The following is a 21,062-nucleotide window of genomic DNA, read 5'->3' as shown; positions in this document are numbered from 1 at the left end:
CACAGAGAGGCTGCTGTTCCAGCGGGCCGGGGGAGAGAAAAAAGTCACAGAACACATAAAAAGTCCATAGTGCCTGCAGACAACGCTGAGACAGTAGCTAAACTAAACCATTTATTTACGTTTATTACTCAGAGCATCCACAATAATTATTAAAAATCAACAGGGGAAGGCACATAGAAATGGCTGGGGGCAGTGGCTTTGGAGGGTGGCCTGAAAGGAGGGAATGGACATTTTTTGATTGGATACTCAAAATCTAGGTGTGTCTTGCTAGTTTTACCAGTGTTACCTACCCTAACTTTAAGAGGAGTGGGATGTTGTTCTCTTTTGCAGCCCATACCTGGCTGTTTCCAGTCAGGTTTGAGTTTTATGTGTGGCTAACTCATGGAAATGAATCATTTTTAGTGGCATATTGACATAGGACATTTTGAACCATAATAGTAGGAAGGCACTGGTATAATCAGTAACATTAGTAATGGCTTCACTCTATTTGAAGCCCCAGTAAAGCCATACCCATAGTAGGGCAGGAATACATGCTGCCATCGTAAGTGTTATTAATTTCACCTTTGCTTGTTGTGCTATGATATGTGAAAATGCTGTGAAAAAAGGCCCATTGGCTACAGTTGATTAATGTGATTAATCTGCCACCACCATCATCTTTTATTTCAACTGATAAACTAATGATTCTAACTAATGCTCATGATTTGAAAGGCTAGAGTTATACATGCCTGTAGGGCGCTAGTGCTGGTGACAAGCGTGTGATTCTCACAGGAGGTTCTTGTTCTTCCAGTCCTGGCCCACAAACGGCTTGGCATTTGTTGAAATGACGTAGTCTGCTTGACCCATGAACCTTTTCCCTCCTTCTCTTTTTGCCTTCTCTCCAAACACCACTGGAGGGCGGTAACAGGAGACCTCTCTTCTCCTGTTCTGAGCTTGTTTGACACCTGCATTCACATATTTTGAGAGATCCTGTTTCACATGTAAATCAGATGGACCCCAAGCATGCATGCTAAATAGACTAGCTCATACTCAGATCTCTCAGACAGCAGTTTTCAGGTTCATCATTGTGGCTAAAAATGGGACACCAGTGACCTGTGTTAATGTACTCATTGTGGGTGTGAGGACACTTGATGAAGTTTAGCTGAGAATTTAAGATTGGTAGTATTCTTTTCAGAGAGAAGACAACATGGTAGCCACAGCAGGTCACTTAAGATGGTAGTAGTTTCTGCCTGCACTGTGTGAAAGCTCTGGATGGAGAGATTTCACAGACATGTTTCCATGAATATTGTTCTTCTTTTAGACGTTGTGGTCGGGAGTGATGTCCCAAGTTTCTGACTGACCACACTGACTTTCAGCTCTCAGCTGTGGGGCTGCTTTTGTTCTAAGCTCTGACTATTACAGGAAATGCGAGATAAGATCTGCCTGCCACAGGCTCTTGTTTGTGTCTCAGTGCAACACATAGAGGAATATTGTACATTGTAACTTTAACATCATAATTGTATACCGCCCAATATAGCTCTACGGAAGAATCTATGCTGACTCTCTCTGTGTTTGAGTTTTTGGGAACTGCCCATAAGCATGAAATTGGCTCCATGGCAGGCAGGCCTGTCTAATTATATCAGAGAAACTTGATTTCCATTATGGCTGTGAAGCCTGAGAAGAGATAACAATTACAGGAGTGTGCAGTAATTTCTTTTTTTTTTTTATCTGACTCATTGACTGTCACATAAATATGTCCTCTTAATATTTCTCTTCGTGTCTCATAGAGTTTCCATGCTAATTATGTACAGAGCACACATTAACCCTTCCCAAGAAATAAGTTCATACGAGCAAACATTCATTCCTGGTGTTCAAAGGCACATCCAGCTTTGGCAGGGCAATTTGTGTGGTTTGACAGTTGGAATATTTCTCACTACTTACTCACTGTTCATATATACAATTAAATATAAAAGTGAAAGTATGATGTTAACAGATGGTTTCACAAACCTTTTTTTTCAGTCAAACTGTATTGAATCATTTCCAGGTTTTGCACAATAGTTCTCCTGTCAAGCCCAGTTTCCAATGCTGGTTGAGGTTTGTTCTGATGATTTGGTTTGTGGTAGTCAGGCTGCTGTTAACTACAAGCAGTGGTTGAGGCATAATACTGAGACACAGACTTGTTACTGACAACTGCTCTGTCCCTCCTGGGTAATCAGTGCATCATAATAATCCCTTTAGGAGGTGTTGACTCAAGACTTGGCTCCACTCAACATAGCTGTTAATGTCCTGCTAAATCAATAGCAGTTCTCACCACCGTGTACATACATGCTCCCATTTACTGCCAACGCTCACTATTTAAAATATCACGTAAACCCATTTGACTGCTTCAAATGCTCAGTGCATTTATACTTTTGTAATTTATAGGTCTCTGTATGTCCAGTATAAATCAAGTCAAGATTTATTGAACTGTTAGTTCATCAGTTCATCAGTTTCAGTCATAAGTTTTACAGGTTTTATATTAACACACCAAAATCCATATGACACTTCACATCACTTCACTTATACCAAGCCTGTACATCTTTCAGAGGCATTGCATGTCCAAGGAAATCTATAAGTCAATGTTTGGAAAGATGAACAAATGCTCTGTATAGCGCCTTTCTAGTCTTTCTGACCACTACATCACATTCACCTGCTGATGAGCAGAGACTAAGGTGCCAACTGCTCAACTGTTCATCAGAAACAGAAATTAATTCATTCACACACATTCACACACGACGGCTGTGCCACCAGGAGCTGTTTGGGGTTCAGTGTCTTGCCCAAGAACACATGCAGGCCACCAATGTTCCGGTTAGTGGACGACTCTTCTACCCCTGAGCCATAGCCGCCCACTCAAAAGAAACAGATTTTGTATGTAGATTATCTTAAGCACTGTTTTGTAAACACTCTACTTTTTCCCCTTCATATTGGCCATATACCCAGGTACTATATATCTGTGACCAGCCTGATATCTCTTCCTACTTGTATACTATATGTCAGTCAGGTTCTAGCTGGGACCATTTTTGTAACAAACAAACTGCAGCTGCTGTTTGTTAACTGTTTTTCCACAAGAATGTTTGGATAACATAATATCCCAAATAAAAACACACAGAATGTTCTTTTCATTAGGGCAAATATCTGCTTCAAATTAGTTTTTTGTTTTTCTAAATAGTAAGTACTGGGAACCCTAAAACATCTTAGGATATGAATTTCGTTGTGATTTCATTGTGAGTTCAGCATGTCAATAGCACTTTGCAATGAGAAAACATTTTTTGCTTTTGTTATAAAATCTTAACTTAAAAATATCACTTCATGCATGTGTGGCATGTTTTAATAATCATCATAAACCTGCAGTCATTGAGTTTTGAACACTTCAGACATTTGTGAGTAAGTAATGTTGTTGAGTCATGAGGTTAGTGATATTTGCACATGACTTTAAGTAGGGATGCACCGAAACGAAAATTCTTGGCTGAAGCCAAAACTGAATGTAATGAAAAAATTTGCCAAACACTGAACAAGTACATTTACATTTTTGCCTTTTGTTTTTACCACTGCATAAATGAATGTCATAATGTGCTTTTTACTCGTTACCCACAGGATTTGAAGAGACTATGGTTGGTGGGTCCGAGGCCAGAGGGAAATTAGCAAATTACATGTGTCCATTTACTTTTAATGTACACATGTAATATGTTTTATACTTTCTGTGAATATAATCCATTTAATCTTATTTCCATACTGTAGACACCTTATTTTGAAAACCAGACGTTGTCACATATATATCCTTGCGCTAAATTTATCAAGTCCGACCCAATATGATAAATGTTGTATGTGGTATCGCATAACATGAAGACTTCACATCCTCTCTTCAGGTAGGACTCTTATACTGCAACACTTGTCTCTGTAAAGAGAGAAACTGACAGGATAAAGTCGCTAATCTGCCAGTCAGCTCGCACTGGTCCGTTTCAGGTACCATAAAGGCTTGAATATGTGTGCACTCCAAATGTAGGTGCGGCTAGCTTAAAAACGAATGACAAACACTCAAAGCGAAGAAGAAGTCAGCCAGATGGTGTGGATGTGCTAGAAGACAATTAAGCAGAACAGTGTCTGCAAATGGTGATTTTTGTGTCAACTTTAAGGCAACTGTCAAGTTCTTTTCTTTTTGACATTTAATTGCTACACTCTGCTCAGATCAAAATGTATATTAATTACACAATTTTTGCAAACTAATTCCAGATCAAAACTCCCAAAAACTGTCATGATATTTTTTCTCTAATTATATTTCTAAAATATAAAGGGGTACCAAATAAGCTTGGGCGATATCACTGTCCAAGGGTACCAGGGTATTTAAAAATCGGTATGACTTTCAATACTGTCAACAATGCATACATATACATACATACATACGCTCCTCTTTCTGCTGGAATGCTGTACTGAGGTGATGTATTGTAGTGGACACTCTCAATGTAGGCAGGCGACGCAGCTTGACAATGTCTGACTTTATCGACAATGGGATTTTTTATTAATTTTGTTACACGAATACTGTCGTATACTGTATATACCCGGTGAAATGTTAGGAAATTATGCAAAAATAGAAACCGCCCAAGCCTAGTACCAAACATACATCACATTCTCGTTTTCATGACAATCTAGGGGATTTGAAATTGATGGCATGTTATTGTGCAGATGTCTAGACCAGCCAGGATGCGCTTTAGGAGGTGTGTTGATCAGTAACAGCTGTGTGGGTGTTTTATTTGTACTGTGCTACTTTGTTGAACACGAATCGGATCCCAAAAGCCATGATAGAAACAAGTGTCACAGCAGGCCAGTACAATGCTGAGTGACACACCAGTATGGCAGAGGGTTTTTGCGGTGAGAAGTTCATATCAGCGCAGTCGCTGTAATTCCAGTCTGCTGTTTCTTACAGAGGTCATGAGTGGCTTAGTGCATCAATGAGGAATTTCCTGTTCGACAGCCTGACCTGCTGTGACCCCAAGATGGGGCAGTGTTTTTTTTCTCTCCTTCCCCATGGCTGTATTAGACAAGCTCAGTATGTAAGTAAAGCCACTGCAGCGTGTGATCCTAAAGGCCATATGTTCTGAGATCCAAGTGCAATTGCTAAAGTTAGTAATCTCATTTCTCTGGTTGCACTCTCGGCATCATGATCAATTATTTATGGAAAGAAAGTCCCCAGTAATTGATGTAAGTTGTGTGGCCCTCGTGTGAGCGCTTAAAGCTGCCAAATCCTTTCAGTGATTGATCACCACCGCATTTGTGTTGGTGTTGATCCAAAAGCCGTGTGTGGCCAAGCCCCCTCTCTTTGCGTTGACTGTGTGCCATTAAAATCGAATGCCTAGCTACTTGAGAAAAGTTTTAACTGCGGCATGATTGTAAATCAATGTTTTGTGCTTCTTTTATAGCACTCCATCTTGCACGGAAGAACACTCACTCTGATTAATATTGTTGAAGAGAATGCACTCACTAAAGATACATTTAGCACTGTGGCCATGCTATAATTAGTTCACATATTACATTTCTGGGTGTTATGCGTGACGTGAAATATACAGTAGCTCTCCATGTGATCATATTTGACGATCTGATCAGGATGCCTTCCTGGGAGAATATAAATAGAGTTTTATCTCGCCTGATTCAGCCTTCCTGTTTGGAAGGTGGACTGCTTCTGAGTCTACAGAGCTGTCTGGCTCAGTCTGGCTTGAGCAGTAATTCAGATCTTACAGTAGTTTCTCAGGGTACAATTTCAGTCCTAATAACCTCAGATGTGCAGGCAGGCCTGGGGGCGCACAGGGATTCAGGCAGGCTTGGATGCAGATAGTTTGGGGGGGGGGCTACAGAACTGTAGTTAAGCAGTTGGGAAGAAAGGCAGGCAGATGTCTCTGATCTATTGTGACGTCATTGCAATCAAAGGCTTAGACCACATTTACTCTAATTGTACAGTTGGAGTCAGTATCCACACATTGGAGGAGCTGGAATAAGAAATTGATCACAACAATTGAATTGACTGACTGTTTCAGCTGTACTGTGTGTGTCTCCAACAGAATTTAACGAAATGAGCAAAATAAAACAATATATATTTTGTTCTACATAATACAAGATACACAACTTTGGTTTGATAATAAACGTACATATTACTAATTCCCCGTATTGTATTTTGAAGTTCAAGTTCCTTTCTTACATCTGTGTATTAGTGTGTTAGGACAGAAAGATATAGTGATATTCAGCTTCCTACTCATTCTCAGTTCTGTATGTAGCCTCAGTGTTGTGAAATCTTGCTGGCAGATTCCAGTGTCACAGAGAAATTGAAAAATAAAAGATTGATGGGTAAAGCCTAAAAAAGAGGCGGGTCCTTGGGATTTAGAGAAGGGAGGAAGGACAGGGAAGAAGGGAGAGGCAGTACTAAGAATATACTGAAGGAGCTTCTCACGCTCTTGCCTTTATCACAAGAAGCTGAAACCTCAAGGGGATATCCTACAGACCTGCCTACCATACCCATTTATACTGAGGGCTGTAGTTGTATGAAATCAGTCCCAACTTTACAACAACCCCATGTCAAACTATTATGTCAGATTCTCTGTGAAATATTCAGCAGAAAGTAATTAGTAAAGGTGCAACTGAAAGTCAGGCATTGATATCCAGGTGGCTGGCACTCTGACGTGTGATTTGCAGACGGTGTAATTATAGCTTTGACATGACTCACTGTGAACCTTGAGTTGAGGTACACCTCAACAAAGCACACATTTCAATGTGAATGCCAAACTTACATCAAGTGAACATGACCGCACAAGGTATAACAGCAGGGTTTTCTCCTCTTTTTTTTGTCATTATCTGACATCGCTGCTTCAGATGTTTGACTTCAGACACGTTTTCCTTTGATACAACCATCCTAACTATCAGATATCCAAGATAGTCTATCCATTCACCGACAAGTGTGACTTTTTAAAGAGAAAATATCAACGTGGCGCTGTTTATTGTGCAGTTAGGTTCCGTTGACTTGAGCAGTAATTCAGATCTTAGAGAAATGTTTGCCCTGCCCTTTGTTCTTTGAGGAAAAACAAAACATTTATTTTATCACACATGGGAGATTGAAAATGTAGAAGGGAAATGTCCTGGCCTTATTACTTGTACCCCACAAGCTTATAGTTTTGAAGCCACAACATAAAATGAAAACTAATGAATTGTTGACTTTGCATTTGGCAAAAACGACTGGAAAACTGAGTATATAAATGCCACGTCTCTAGCTAACATTTTCCTCCTTTTCATTTTTTCTCTGCCTTTGGCCTTATATTTGGCTTGCCTCTTTCATCCTATGCTTCCCCTCCCGCTCGCTCCTTCTTCCTCTTTATTTTATTTTTTGTCCTTCCATAATTCTTTCCAGTGAACTTGTCTTGCAGCAGAACTCGACGGCAAATGTTAAGTGGAGCACCTACGCTGCCTTTGTGGTGGCATGCCTGCCTGACCAGAAATTCAATGAGTACGGCAAGTTGAAAGCCTGCAGGTTGCAGACACGCTCTGTGGCTTCAGAGGCCACTGGCTCTACTTTTGGACTAGCTGACATGGTGTTGAAGAGAGTTCCACAAAAAAGCAGACTGAGTGGCTGTCTGGTGTAGAGCCTGTCACAGCAGACACCCGTGGTGGCCCGTGGTCTGTGGTTTAGTGTGAGCTCATAGGACAGATTTTAGTCTCTGTCTGGACTATCAACCTGTACTTTCCACATAGACATGGATTCATAAACCCAACATCGTGCTATGCTCATTTTAGGTCCCCTAATTTATGAAACATACTGGGATTTACTAATATTAGCGTGGACTATAATTTTCCTGACTGTTCAATGGGTACTGTCATCTCCAATGGCAAAGATTCGTCCAGATGCTGTGGTCAGTAGTGATTGCCCAGCCTCGTGAGGAAGGAGGCCACAAATGGTCATCTGGCTTTGAGTCATTTTACATGTTATCGTAGCATTGTGTTTGAAAGACAGGTTTTTATTTCTTCTCACGTAGATATCCATTTCAACCACTGACAAGGGACAGGGCTGCTGTTGTGATGAATAGCATTCACTATTCCACTATTCACAAGCTCACGTAACTGTATATAACTGCATAGTGCTGTCATTTCTCCAAACACCTTCCTTTTAACAGCCCATTTGCTAGCTGCATGTGCCATTACCGCTCTGTGTATTTTTACAATTAGCAGTTGATTTAATCTGAGGAGTCGTTCTCAGTCCCTGTTTTTCTTCCTCTGTTTGACAGGCTGTCACAGGCGAGCCGGAGAGCCCACTGCCTCTGTTTCCGACCGCATCTGAGCCGGTGAGAAATTACGCCATGTTCCACCCCGCTTGGTTTGTAGTTCCAGCCTCAGGATGGCCTAATTCTGTCTTTACCCTATCAAGCTGCAATCACTGCTAAGTAGTTGTTTGTTTGCAAAAGTTTTCTCTGAAGTGACATGGAAACTTTTTCCTTTGGCTCACTTCGTTCAAGAGAATCGAGAATGGATGTGTTCATCCATAAATAGGGTTGAAGTCAGGAAATTCAGGAAATGAAGACGTATTAAGGAATTAGATAGAATGGGTCATGTCACACAGCCTTGGACCCCTGTAGTGCGTCGTTTTGGGCATTTCCCAGTTTGCTCAAGGGTGTAATAGAATAGACAATAGAACTTCCAGGAAACACGCTCTCGGGACTAAATTACAGATTGTTCAGGGCTGACTTGCTGCTGTGGTATGGGTGTGCTTCCTGTCCGCCTACCGCCAAAACCTTGGGTGGGTGATTACAGGAAAAAGCCCCTTACACAGACACACATGCACAGTACACACTCAAGACCTATGCCTTAAACTTTAGAGTCATAACCTGGATGACCTTCAGCGTTGCCCCTACCTGTAATTGGTCATTATTTTGAAACATAAGGGTTGCAGACACACATGGAAACAGTACGTGGTCACTAAGGTCACTAAGTGTCAGCAAGAATAGTGAGTGGCAGCATTATTTTTCCTGCGTCTTTTACTCTGCATCTTAAAGAGCCATTTTGCGGACCAACAACCTTGGCTCTGCATTGCTTATAGAAGGCGTAAACACACTTTATTAATCCATCTAGGGGAAATTTTTTCACTCATGTTATTTTAAACACACAGGCCCAAAATAATGGAGCACTGTTTTAATAAGCTGTCTGGCCAAAGGTGTTTGATCAGTGCGGTTCAGCTCTAAACTATAGTGTGTATCCCTGTGTTGTAGAATGACAAAAAAAAAGGTACCTTGTATATTTTGCTTGCAGAGACACATACTTGTGGATGTTTAGAAGCACGCATGAGCAGCACAGATGGAAAACTGCAAGAGTTTTGTGTTTTGATTCAGCAAAGCAGCCGCCGTTTTATGTGGAATCTCGGCATTGAACTCAAGCTGAGGCAGCCTCTGGTTTAAAAAGGGCATTTGATTGTCTCACAGCATTAACTGGTTAGGATCAACTGTGGCCAGTGACTGGGTTGTATCTTCACTTCCGGAGCTGTATATAAATATATATTTTACAACAGTAGCATTAATTTGATTCCATGACAAGTGACAAGATTTAGGTTTATTGTTCCAGAAGATTTGTTTTCACAGCCAGTACAGTGCAGAACCATACAGATATACACACAGCAAACATCCAGATTGATAGACTTTACATGAAATCTTCATGTATGCATTCATACCCCTTTTAGTATCCCAACTCGCCACAGTGTGTCAGCGAGGCACTGTGTTCATGGCAGAAGGGCCAAAAAACTCCTGCTGATGTGAGCTCTGTATCTCCGACCAGATGGTAGTAATGTCAAGTGTTGATAGGGTGTGATCAGTGTCATTTGCTATATTACTAATGTGTATCAAAGGGAAAATGCCCCATAGATTATAGCAGACATCAGTTAGGCTAGGTAACACTTTGCAACACCTAACCAGTGATGCAGAGAAAATATTAGAAACACCTCCTTATACATACAATGTATTCCAATACAACTCCGCAAGATACATTGTACACCTGAGTCATAAAAAAAACTAAGGTTGTTGTCTCAACAGTTACTGAACATAATAATCAAAGTATAATTTATTGCAGAACTGGTTTATTGTATAGAATCACATTGTACAGGTGCCATTTTTCTGGTGAAGGCTAAAGAGGGAAATGACTTAAGCTGCTAACCTCTTTCATGCTGCCATAGTGAGGCTGAATGAGGTGTGCTAACATGGATAGGGAAGCACTCAGGATCATGTCTATCCATGTAAAACATGCGCCACCAGGTGCCCGCCAGCACACAGTGTGAAAGCTGGATGCTGCATTTAATTCTGGGTCACGCTGTTCAGGGCAAAGTACCCTGTCAGCAGTAAGCAGTTAAGCCTTTACAGGTCCTTTGCTCCAAAAACTCAGTGTTCCTCAAATGCTCTGAGCTCAAGTCAAACACTTTGATCTTAATCAGGCTCAGCGGCTTCGGCTTCACATGGTCAGTGATGGTAGTGGACTGTGCAGTGTGGCAGTGACCTCTGGCAGGCACTGTGGGTTCTGCAGGCAAAAACATGACATCTGTTGATGTCTAGATGTTTTTGTTTTATTATTTGTGGCATAGTTGAAGCATAGTCTTTCAAACACAATGCTACGATAACATGTAAACATAGCATAGCAGAAGTGTTTTCGGTATTTAGCCGTTTCCAAGGGAGGCATAAAGACAGCTCACATCAGCCACCCAAAATGCAGAGCAAAGCTTCATAGACAGCTGCAAATGTAGACAGTTGATCTTTTTTCTATTTCAATCCAATGGCAGTAACATCTGGGTCCCCATTTAGCTCTGAGTAATAAAGGAGGTGGTCCATGGAGACTGGCTGTTCTCGACAGGCTTTTTCTGGAGGGACAAAAGGGAAATGAATAGCCCAAGGTTGTCTCTATAAATCCCTGTGAGGCAGGGTATGCTCAGCTTCAGGAGAAGCGTTTTTGTCACGCTCATTCACTTTGCTTTTAAAATTCTGCTCACTGTTATGTTCTGTAGAGGGGTCCAACAAGGACAAGAGTTAATATTCTGGTCTTTACATTCAGGCTGAATTCCTTCACTCTTCTAAATTGGTTCACTTTTTCAATTGGCCTAATAAGGGAAATCCTTTTTTATCTTATTCTGCCAATTAAATGCTTTTCTGAAACTATTTCTGATACTTTAGTTTGAATCTAAAATGTACACCTTCAGTGTCTGTTAAAGCTGGGCTAGGTAATTTATTTCAGAAGCAATTTTTGAAATTGTTTTCACATCCTGACAGCAATCAATTAAAAAAAAAAAAAAAAAAAAAAGCTTTGACACAAAAATGAAAAAAATCCTGTATCTCTGGCTGTCAAAGGACTGTAATAAGCATGGCCCATCATTTCATTCAGAACGAATGAAATGATGGGCTGGTCTACCTGGCCTGTGTACCTGATCGTGTACCTGTGAAAATGTGCTTTGGGGGAGTGGCTTTGGAGGGAGCCCTAAAGGGAGGGGGTTGGATTTTTTCATTTGGATACTTGGAATCTAGATGTCTCTTGCTCATTTTCCAGCGTTGGATCGGATAAAGTTTTGTGAGAGTTTAGCTTGTAGCCCTTACAGTATGTATTGTGCAAGACCAGCTCTGGATAAGTGATATGTGGTTGTTTCACCTAGTTTATGAGAGGTTTTTCTGATTGGAAATCAATTGACAATGACTGATTTAAATAATTTCTAAAGAATATGATAATACTGATCAGTACACCATTGGTTGGAGAATCAGCATCAAGCTAGGGTCAGGTGTACATCGTCACACTGGCTTTACTTTCATCGCTTTAACTCAACATCAGTGTTGTGCTTTTATTGCATCCGGCTCAGCAGCACTTTGTCAGCTTCAGTACTTCTTTGTCGTAACATTGTCACTGATGTTGATAAACGAGCGCTTAAGAAGACCAACCACAGCTGAAAGTGAGAAAGTACAGCTGAACCTCGTGATAAAGAGCTAACACTGATTATATTACAGTTAAAGGCAGCTGGCATGAGCTGTTTCACCATAGTGGAATGAGAGTTCCTAACTGCTGGCTTCCATTCCTTTTATATCACAAGCACAAAAACCTTTTATGCTGAATAATTAATTTCATTTAACAGTTTTCTTCCATGCCAACATGAGCTGAATGTAGTGTTTTCAGTCTGTGACACTGGCTATGATGCTTTCTGGCTTTCAGTTTGTGGAATAACCGTTTGAGGTGAAAAGTGTTGATGGATTTTAGGCAACATCCCTCAGTACACAGAAAAACAGAGCAGAAAGGGGGAGTGGGAGATGGGGAGGATGAAGGAAGCAGAGGTTGAAGGAGAGGGAGAAAGGGCACTGTATTTCACAGCCCCAGTAATGTTCTTTCTGTAAAAACATCAAGGCTCTGCTTCACTGCACTTCACAGCACGGCTCCGCAGCCTCTACGTTTGATGGCTGTGTTAGCAGACCACAACACAACACCCTTGTTTTGACAGGGTCAAATAGGTTCAAAGAGGATCCTGGCCTTTAATCAAACCATAAGGGATGCGACTGAATGTTGACTTGTCTTTATAAAAAGGTGGGTTTTATTTTGGGGTATAAAAGGTACATTTCTCATCACAATGTCTGTTTGTGAGATAGCATTTCAGTTTGATATTTGAAAGTCTTTGGAATTAGTGGAACAGTTTGGAGCTGTCATGGTTTCAAAAGTGTTATGGTGATTTTAAATTGCAAAGGAAGGAATATCTTGGCTCTGTAGCAGCTCACATGTTGAGCTTGTCGACCTTGAATGGAAAGGTGTATGTTTATTCTGCTGACTTAGACATTTACATTTCTCTTATTTTTTTACTTCTTTGTATTAGTTTGACTAGTTTGATCGTTTATATTAAACCTTCTCATAGTCCTGTCTGCACAGCTCCCTTTCTTCCTTTGAAATATTTAGATGATAATATATGTGAATTAAGTAACTATTCCATATCTTCGAGCGTGTCTAATGAGATCTCAGAATGGACACAGATGAGCAGGTATTAATCTCCCATAACTGCTGCAGCTCCCCTTTTCCTCTGCAGCAAAAATGGTTTGCCCTTGGAAGTGCCCTCTGCTGCTTTCATTCCAACTGGAAAGAGTGTTTGTGGTTTAGGGTGAGATAAAATACCTAAAACAGGAGCGATTAAAGGAAAATATATAAAACATATAAGATAAGATAAGTGGAATGCATTAAAATTGAGGAAGCAACTCTCATAAAGTTTATCATGGTTAATGATCTGCTTTTAGATGAGTGCTACACTAAACATTACATTATGTGAAACTTTTCCTAAACTCACTGTAGCACCTGCTAGCCCAATGACGGGGCTACATTCACACTCTGTTGAATCAACTGAGCTAAAAGTGGTACCTCTTCCAATTTCTGCCTCTCGAAACTTTCTCCCACTGCTTGTGTGCCTGTTGTGGTTGTTTAACATTTAGGCTTGGTCTCCTGTGTGGACCTGAATAGCATATAAAAGCCTCCAGAGTCACTGATGAGTGACGTTTTAGTGGCTAGTGGAGAGCCCTTAACAATGCCCACGAGCATTTCTCTGCCGCTTTCTCTCTCTCTGTTTCTATCTCACGTTGGTAGAGAGAAAGAGAGGATTAATATTCATGCCGACTCAGTCACCGAACCTGGGGCATACTGCCTGACACAGTTTACTCTTGTGAGTTTTGCTAACCATGACCTAATGGCTTTACTGTCTAGTGCTGTGTGTCTCAACTTATGATTAAACTGATTCATGTTAGAAGGCACTACATACCTGTCAAACACCTAACATGGTATAGCAGCATAGATAGAGGGGCATAGAATGTTGATGAATTTTTGGATTGTCAACATTGCAGAAACCAGTGTTGAATCCTAGTCCTCTGACCAATTTATATCAATGCCATAAGCTTAACTGAAGCTGACACTGGAGAGAGGGTACAGCAGAAACCACATAATTAAAGCCTGTCCTATGTTGCCTGTTGCTGTAAGGCTTCACCCAGACACATAGAGAAACTGTCATATAAATAACAGTCCTGCCTAAATTACATATGGATGCTGAAAAATTCTCTTTAATCACGGACATTCATAGTCATGCATCCTGTTATAGAGGAACTTACTGCTCTGAATCAGCCGACAAATCACTACAACTTTGCCTCAGATCAGCACTCTCATTCTGACATAATTATGCCCACATTTTCTGGTAGCTTTGATAGTAATAGGGCTGCAAGCTGAGTCGGGGAGACGGCCCTTCAGCCCTCCAGAGTACCATGACAACCTTATTACATATTCAGTGGCAGTCATGTTGACTTGTAAAAGTGAAAGGAGAATTTAAAAGGGCAAATCTAAATATATTGTAAATAGACCACTCACACACTCACACTAATCATCACTCATCTGTAGTAGAGAGAACTACCATATACTCTAAATTCAACTCTAAATTTTCATGAGACATGAATTACTTGATGACTGATTACTTATTTAGCCACATTAGCATTAGGAATAAGGAATAACAGCACTGATGAACATGTTTCCTTGCAGTGTGCGCCATCTAGTGAATTTTGAGCAATATAACATGAATGGATTTTTCCTAGCATAACAAATGGTCTACACTACTGCCATTACTGGTGTCAGTTTTTGAAACATCCTGTTGCACTCCTGTTAAATAAGCAGTAGCACTGCACAAAGATACAGGGATGGAAAGGTAAAGGTTAAAGACCGTACAGTTAAATAAAGTGTCTCTAAAAAAATTCGATTTAAGATGCTATCCAACCCTTAAGGCTCTTCAGTTGTTGTTCAGCACCAGACCTCTAACTTCATTAAACAACACTAAGGAGAGGTCACACTTTGATCCCCTCACTGAATAGAGTGGTTCTGAGTTCTGTCAGGGTTGTGTGGTAGGTGTAACCCACAAAATCAATAGCGTTAAAATCGAAAATTTCCAAAGGTATCTTAGGAGAGAGAGATGGCGAAACGAAGAGGGGGAGGGAGACAAAAAAAGAGAGAGACTGGGTGGGATGGAGAGAGGGAGGGAGGAAGTGAGAGAGAGGGATTGTTCACTAGTGGATAATTGGAAACAGGGAGGTTGGGACTGCAGTTCACATAGTGTTGAAACAATGTGTTCCCAGGGGCCATTTATCCAGATCGCTTGAGAGGTAGTAGACCTGTGTCACTGACTTAAAATCAATTTTCTGATAAAATTGCTTCAAGAACAAATTATCTCTCAGTCATGGCTTTTATGAGCTCTGTGTTCATGCTAGGACCACTAGAGGTCAGTGTGACCCTGACGTGTGCACACGAAGGGAGTGAAGATGTCATGTGCAGCCTGGATGGCTAGGAGGGGAGTTTGCAGCAGGCTTTATGGTCATGTCTGCAGAATGACTGCATGGTGCAAAGCTTTGGCTGTTTTCTTCTTCAAACAAAATCTTTTTTTTTTCTTCTGCTCTGACTCTATTTCTTTATCTGTTCCTTTTCTTGCATTTCAACCTGGGATGGGTTCAACCTGTTTATGCAATTTGCATAAGCTGGCTTCAGAAATCTGTGCTTACCCCTGTGTATTGCTCAGTCAGAGTGAGCTGGTTGTTCAAAAGGAATAGCTAATGACTCCATTACCCTCATTGACGCATGTCAGTCTATTTCAGGCTCAACGACTAACACTCTCATACATGGCCAAGTAAGAACTGATGATCTGTGGGCTGGATTGGCCATGCAACGTCAGCGTGCCACTTGGTTAGTCAGGAAAGTGTTTTTCAACAGGGCAGGGCACTCTATCCACAAGCCTATGAACCATCACGAAGTGTATATTCTTGCCTCGTGTCACCCTGCTGACAGCACTTCACCGATGGGGGTGGGGAGTGGGACATCAAACATGTGATCTGACCTGATGTGGCAGCAGTGGCATTTCTTCACCCCCATCCTCCACCACCTGTCTGCCCATAACAGGAGCCATTCTTCAGCCCTGTCTCCTTATTGATCCCCATTTGGCCAGGGTTCATTCTCCCCTCTCCGTTACTCGCCATCGGTTTCGGCAGTCTCAGTCCCTAAGCTCGTCCACTACTGACCCCTGCTCGCAGGATGAGAGGAGCCGTAATTGGAGGGGAACGAGGTTGAGAAGGAGGGGATTTGAAAGTCAAGCCATAGAAGGGGCGAGAGTGAGCGAGGAAGCGTGGAGATAAAAAGGCAGAGAAAGTGCAAGAGCGCGATTGGGCAGCTGGGTTGAGACAAATGGCATTAACTGGACTGAATGCTGAATGCAGGGGCAGGAAGGGCACTGCCAAGCACGGAGGCTTGTGGCCGGCTTTCACATGACTATGCCGGGACGCGAGAGAGTAATAGAATCCCAACGTGATGATGCTTGGGGAGTGGGGGAGTAAATTTAGCCACAGCCGCAGGCAGGCAGGCAGCTCCAGGGCTGGGGGGGATGTTCGCAGCTCTGGGGCCTTCTCTGGCTACCCCTATCTGGTCCTCTCTACCCTTCTGGAAGAGTCATGGAGGGCACTGCTGCAATCACAATATGAATCACCTCCTTTCCATACCTTAGCAGGCTTAATTGCCAAATGGTGAGATGTATCGCATTGCAATGTGATGGCAGCGGGGGTAGGGTGGGAGAGAAGTCAGCCGCACTTTATTTCCAGGCTCTTTTAGGGGAGCATCTGTTGGCATTGGATTTCAAAAGCAATAGTGCATGTCATAAACTGATGTTCTATGATAAAATGTGTTCTTCATGATTGATATACAGATGTTTCTCTGATCATTCTAGTCATTAAGCCAGTTACGCTGCAATAAAGCATTTTTCTTGCCGGCAAACATGCAGCAGGATATGACGTCTCTCAATGTCAGTGGTTTTGTCCTTAAACACATCACACATTTCTCACACTTCAGAGTTCTGTCTGAGCCCTGCTGCCTCCCCGTACCCCCTATCCTGTCTCCTTATATATTAATACCACATCAGGTGAAGATCAAAAGAGGGTGTCATGACTTTGGTGTGCTTGTATCTAAGCCCATGCAAATCTGTTGTTGCGCACTTTGAAATGATTACGTTCTTTGGCAGTATTTTTTTTTTTTTGTCAGCAGTTTGTCATTGAAAAAGGCTTCACACGCTCTCTCTAATGTTATTATTGATAAAGGAAATATTTTTGATAGGTTTGATACTAACATGAAAAGGCAATGAATATGAAGCTACTGTTTTTTGTTTTTTTTGGAATTCTGTTTATAAAGTAGCTCACTTGTTCAGGTGTGACATCCCAAAATAAAAGCCTGTTGTCATTCCCTTTCTTTTATAAAGTGTTAGACCAGATTAAGATGTGCTTGTAAACATCACACCAGATTATCGCGGTGTTCATGTTTGTCTTCTAGCCATTCAGACGCTAGGGGAGTTAGACATATCATTTGTCTAACTCTTTTAAAGGAGTCAAAGCATGTAACTCACTGATGCCCTAAACTTAAAATAGAGCTCATAATTAGCTCAGAGGTTTGCTCCTCACCAGTTTGGTTTTTTTATGATAATTTATCGTCACGATTTAGAGTTTAATTACTTTGCTGAAGATCAAGTGGCAATGGATGCAATTTCCCTCAGTAATACTTATCATCACATAAAGCTGGCATATAAACAATGAAACATTTATCATTTCTTGCTATTTATTCCAGGGAAAAAACAGTCTATAGAACATCTGCCCATGGTATTATCAAGTCCTTTGAGCAAGTACTTTTGTGTTCATACTCTTATTAAGTTGAAACTGTTTTCATTTGTGGTCCATCATCCACTTGTTATTCTTTTTCTCTAACCATTGGCAGACTGTAATGCTTGTTGTTTATAATTGCAGGTTTATGGTATAGCTGTATTATCTCAGATCAGAGCTGCAGTCCTGAATAACAAAGACTGTCCATCTGTGCAGTTAGTCCAAAAGTATGGCACAAATGATGTAGCCATTCAAAGCAGATAGTACTTTGGCCATAAAAAATAATTTAGTGTTAACCAAATGTTCCCCACTTTTCTTAAACAGGATATAGACATTGAAACGGCTGGACTGAGGTTTAGATGAAACACTGCGTGTTGTGTGAGTGAATGGAGTGTCAACAGCATGCCTTATTTATTTTCCTTTCCTTTTATTTGTCTTTGGCAGGGGTGAGTATTTTGCTCCTTGGCCTGTAGCTTTATTTCAAATATTTCTGACAGCCCAGAACAATACCTTAGCGTGGCTGTTGGCAATCCAATTTTCATTTGAATATTGGCAAATTCCTATTGGAACTAAGTGATTATGAATTTGCTTTAAGAAATAATGGTTAAGACAAAAAGTAAAAAGTAAGCCCTCCATCTGCATATTGTCATAATACATGGCCATGAGTGTTTTGCTTTTGTAGTGTTCTGTAATCCTGTTTTGTGATGAACAGATGATGCAACACCTGGCACTTTTTGCTTCATCATATGTGGATTTAAGTATCCAGGTGGACTAAACATACCTCAAAATTCACAAGGAACACGTTTTGGCTAATGGTTGGTAAGAAAACAAATTGATGGGTTATATTACTGCTAATCTACAATATGGTCATTCACCAGTTTCCTGCTGTAATACACTTTTTGTAATTTGAGGGTAGAATAAAAGCAATGCAAATAACATTTCTCTTTATTTTGGCTTTTTTAATAATACAAAACAAAAAAAAGTTTTATGCCTCAGGAAATAAATGTCACTTTTGCAATAAATCACATGCTGCCTTCCTCAGTATTTTGACACATTTTGCCAAAAATAAAGAATGAATTGAGTGAAAACAATGTATTATAGATTAAATAAATTCTGTTTAGTGACAGTCACATAGCAGGTAAAACCATCTTTGACAGAATAAGTCAGGGAGATTTAGTTTTGCAGAGAACAGAGGGTTTTCTTTGGTGTGTCCACAGTCTATGACACTATTCAAATGTTCTGCATTAGTCATACTAACATGGACCATCAAACAAGTATAAAACTGTTTTTTCACCCTTATGCAAATGTTGTTAAGAACATACAGTACATACAAATGACACGGCTAAGGTGTAAACACACTGTTATTACGCATTTAATCTCTATGTCATTGATTTTCTGTTACCTCAGCCTTAGCAACCCAGACTACTTTTCTTTACACAACTAGTTGAATCAGGGCTTTTAGCCTTTTTCCTAATGCTCATCAACACTGGTCTGTATTATTTAATGTTGAATCTTTTTTGCATCTTTTTATTAACAGTGGTTCAAACCCTGGATTTTAAGCTCTTCCATTCCTCCTCCATTTATTTGATGTGTTTTTAAACATACAGTAGGCTGTCTGCTGTGTCTTTCATGACTGATCAGCTCTCAGTACACAATGTGTTTACAATACAAGAACATCATCATAATATGTGTAAGATGGAAACATAACTCCATCCATACATCGTCAACCGCTTATCCTGCGTACAGGGTCGCGGGGGGGCTGGAGCCAATCCCAGCTGACATCGGGCGCAAGGCGGGGGTACACCCTGGACAGGTTGCCAGTCCATCGCAGGGAAACATAACTCCTAATCTTCAAATGTGTTGAAGCATATAATTGGAAATAGTACAAAACTATAGTGATTTCTGTTGATTTTTGCTTGTTCTTATCAGTGAAAACTTTAATTGGTGCACGTGACTTGTGCCACACTGGCAGGACCAGTTGCTTCCATGCAGATCTGAGTGATCCCACTAACTAAAGCCGCGATTGCATAGCTCATCATCAGCTGCCCTCTTTCGGCCTTTGTCCCTGCCATCACTACGTAAGACTGGCCAATTCCTTTAGTAACTCGTTGTCTAGACCGACTCTTCTAGACTGTGGATTCTGGCCTGAACAGCACTTAAGCCACAGCTGTAGAAGGCTCTTTATTTAGACGTCTCCAGCTCTCTTCATTGTCTTGCCACTAAATCCAACTCGTCAGTGCCTGGGTGGTCAGTGATAGTCGGTCAGACTGCAGTACTAAATGGTCAGGATCTGACATTCGGGAACTGTCCTTAAGAGGTAGTGCAAAACAGGGGGCGGTAGTGAATTTAGCTAGCAAACAAATAGATCCAGACAAAAATAACTTAGTTTACAAGCTGAGAAATATTCTAGTTAATTAACAAGCAAACAAACGTATTGGATTTAAAGATTAGGCAAAGATGCCACAAAATCATAACTAAATATTGATAGAGGGCATCAGTCTTTCACAAACATATTTGACATATCGGCGTAACCTCTGTTTGCTTTTTTGGCATAGTACTTGGTTCCATTACAGGAACGACTGATCAGCATCACAAACATGCTGAAACTGAAAGTAACCCCGCTAGCGTCTTAAATTTGTTGTTATTATCATCTAAAGCGTAAGCCTGTTTTACACAGGAATGAGGCTTCCCATGCAAACATCCCCCTTATTTTTCAGTTTGGTCCTCAATCTCTGCATGTGTGTCAGTGCCACAGTGAATTAATATGCATTAAAGCTAAGCACTCAGGTGTGGAAGAAGAGGGGTGCCTTGAGAAAGTGGGCCGTGAGTGATGAGGGATAGGACAGAGCCTGACACTTAGAGTCAGCCTTTATTCAGCGTGCACCGACTGTCATCATGCACCCACCACTTCTTTCATCTCTGTCACACACAGAATGCCATAACTCCGTTAGCAACACCCACAACAAATACAGGCCAATTCTCCTTCAACAGACACACATGTTCTGTGTGTACCTTTCAATACAATTGCCCACCATCTGGGGCCACTATTGTGTGGCATTTTAATGGATATTTATAACAGGATATTTCACAGTGGTTTATCATATGAGTTCTGTTCTAAATTCCCATTCAGGAGATCCTCTTAATAGGTTCCTGGCCAGCCTCTGAGAAATTTCTTGTCTCCATAAATCTTTGCATTCATATATTTCTACTTCTTAAAAGCTCCAACAGGTATTTGCAGGATACAAGACTGACTGATGAAGGTGACACTTGGCTTAACAATGAATCTTCCCAATAAAAAAACAGACCTCCTGTGCCCTTGGTCACTGTGTGTGTGTGTGTGTGTGGGGGGGGGGGGGGGGGGTTGTATGTGTGGGT

At 41.0% G+C, this 21,062-nt stretch overlaps 1 protein-coding gene across 3 annotated transcripts in view; it reads left to right on the top strand.

Annotated features, from left to right (window-relative positions):
* The window catches only part of tspan9a (tetraspanin 9a), a 186,566-nt gene that overhangs the window by 9,507 nt on the left and 155,997 nt on the right, over window positions 1–21,062 (top strand). For 2 of the 3 annotated variants that reach the window (XM_046037617.1, XM_046037615.1), the window contains exon 2: window positions 8,274–8,330. The exons of the other annotated variant lie outside the window; for it this stretch is intronic. The gene's annotated coding sequence lies outside the window, so the exon portion shown is untranslated. The remainder of the gene's footprint in view (window positions 1–8,273; window positions 8,331–21,062) is intronic. 3 annotated transcript variants of the gene reach the window in all.

The sequence above is a fragment of the Micropterus dolomieu genome, linkage group LG22 (genome assembly GCF_021292245.1).
Source record: "Micropterus dolomieu isolate WLL.071019.BEF.003 ecotype Adirondacks linkage group LG22, ASM2129224v1, whole genome shotgun sequence".
Lineage (NCBI taxonomy): Eukaryota > Metazoa > Chordata > Actinopteri > Centrarchiformes > Centrarchidae > Micropterus > Micropterus dolomieu.
This window is presented reverse-complemented; position numbering and strand designations above follow the sequence as displayed.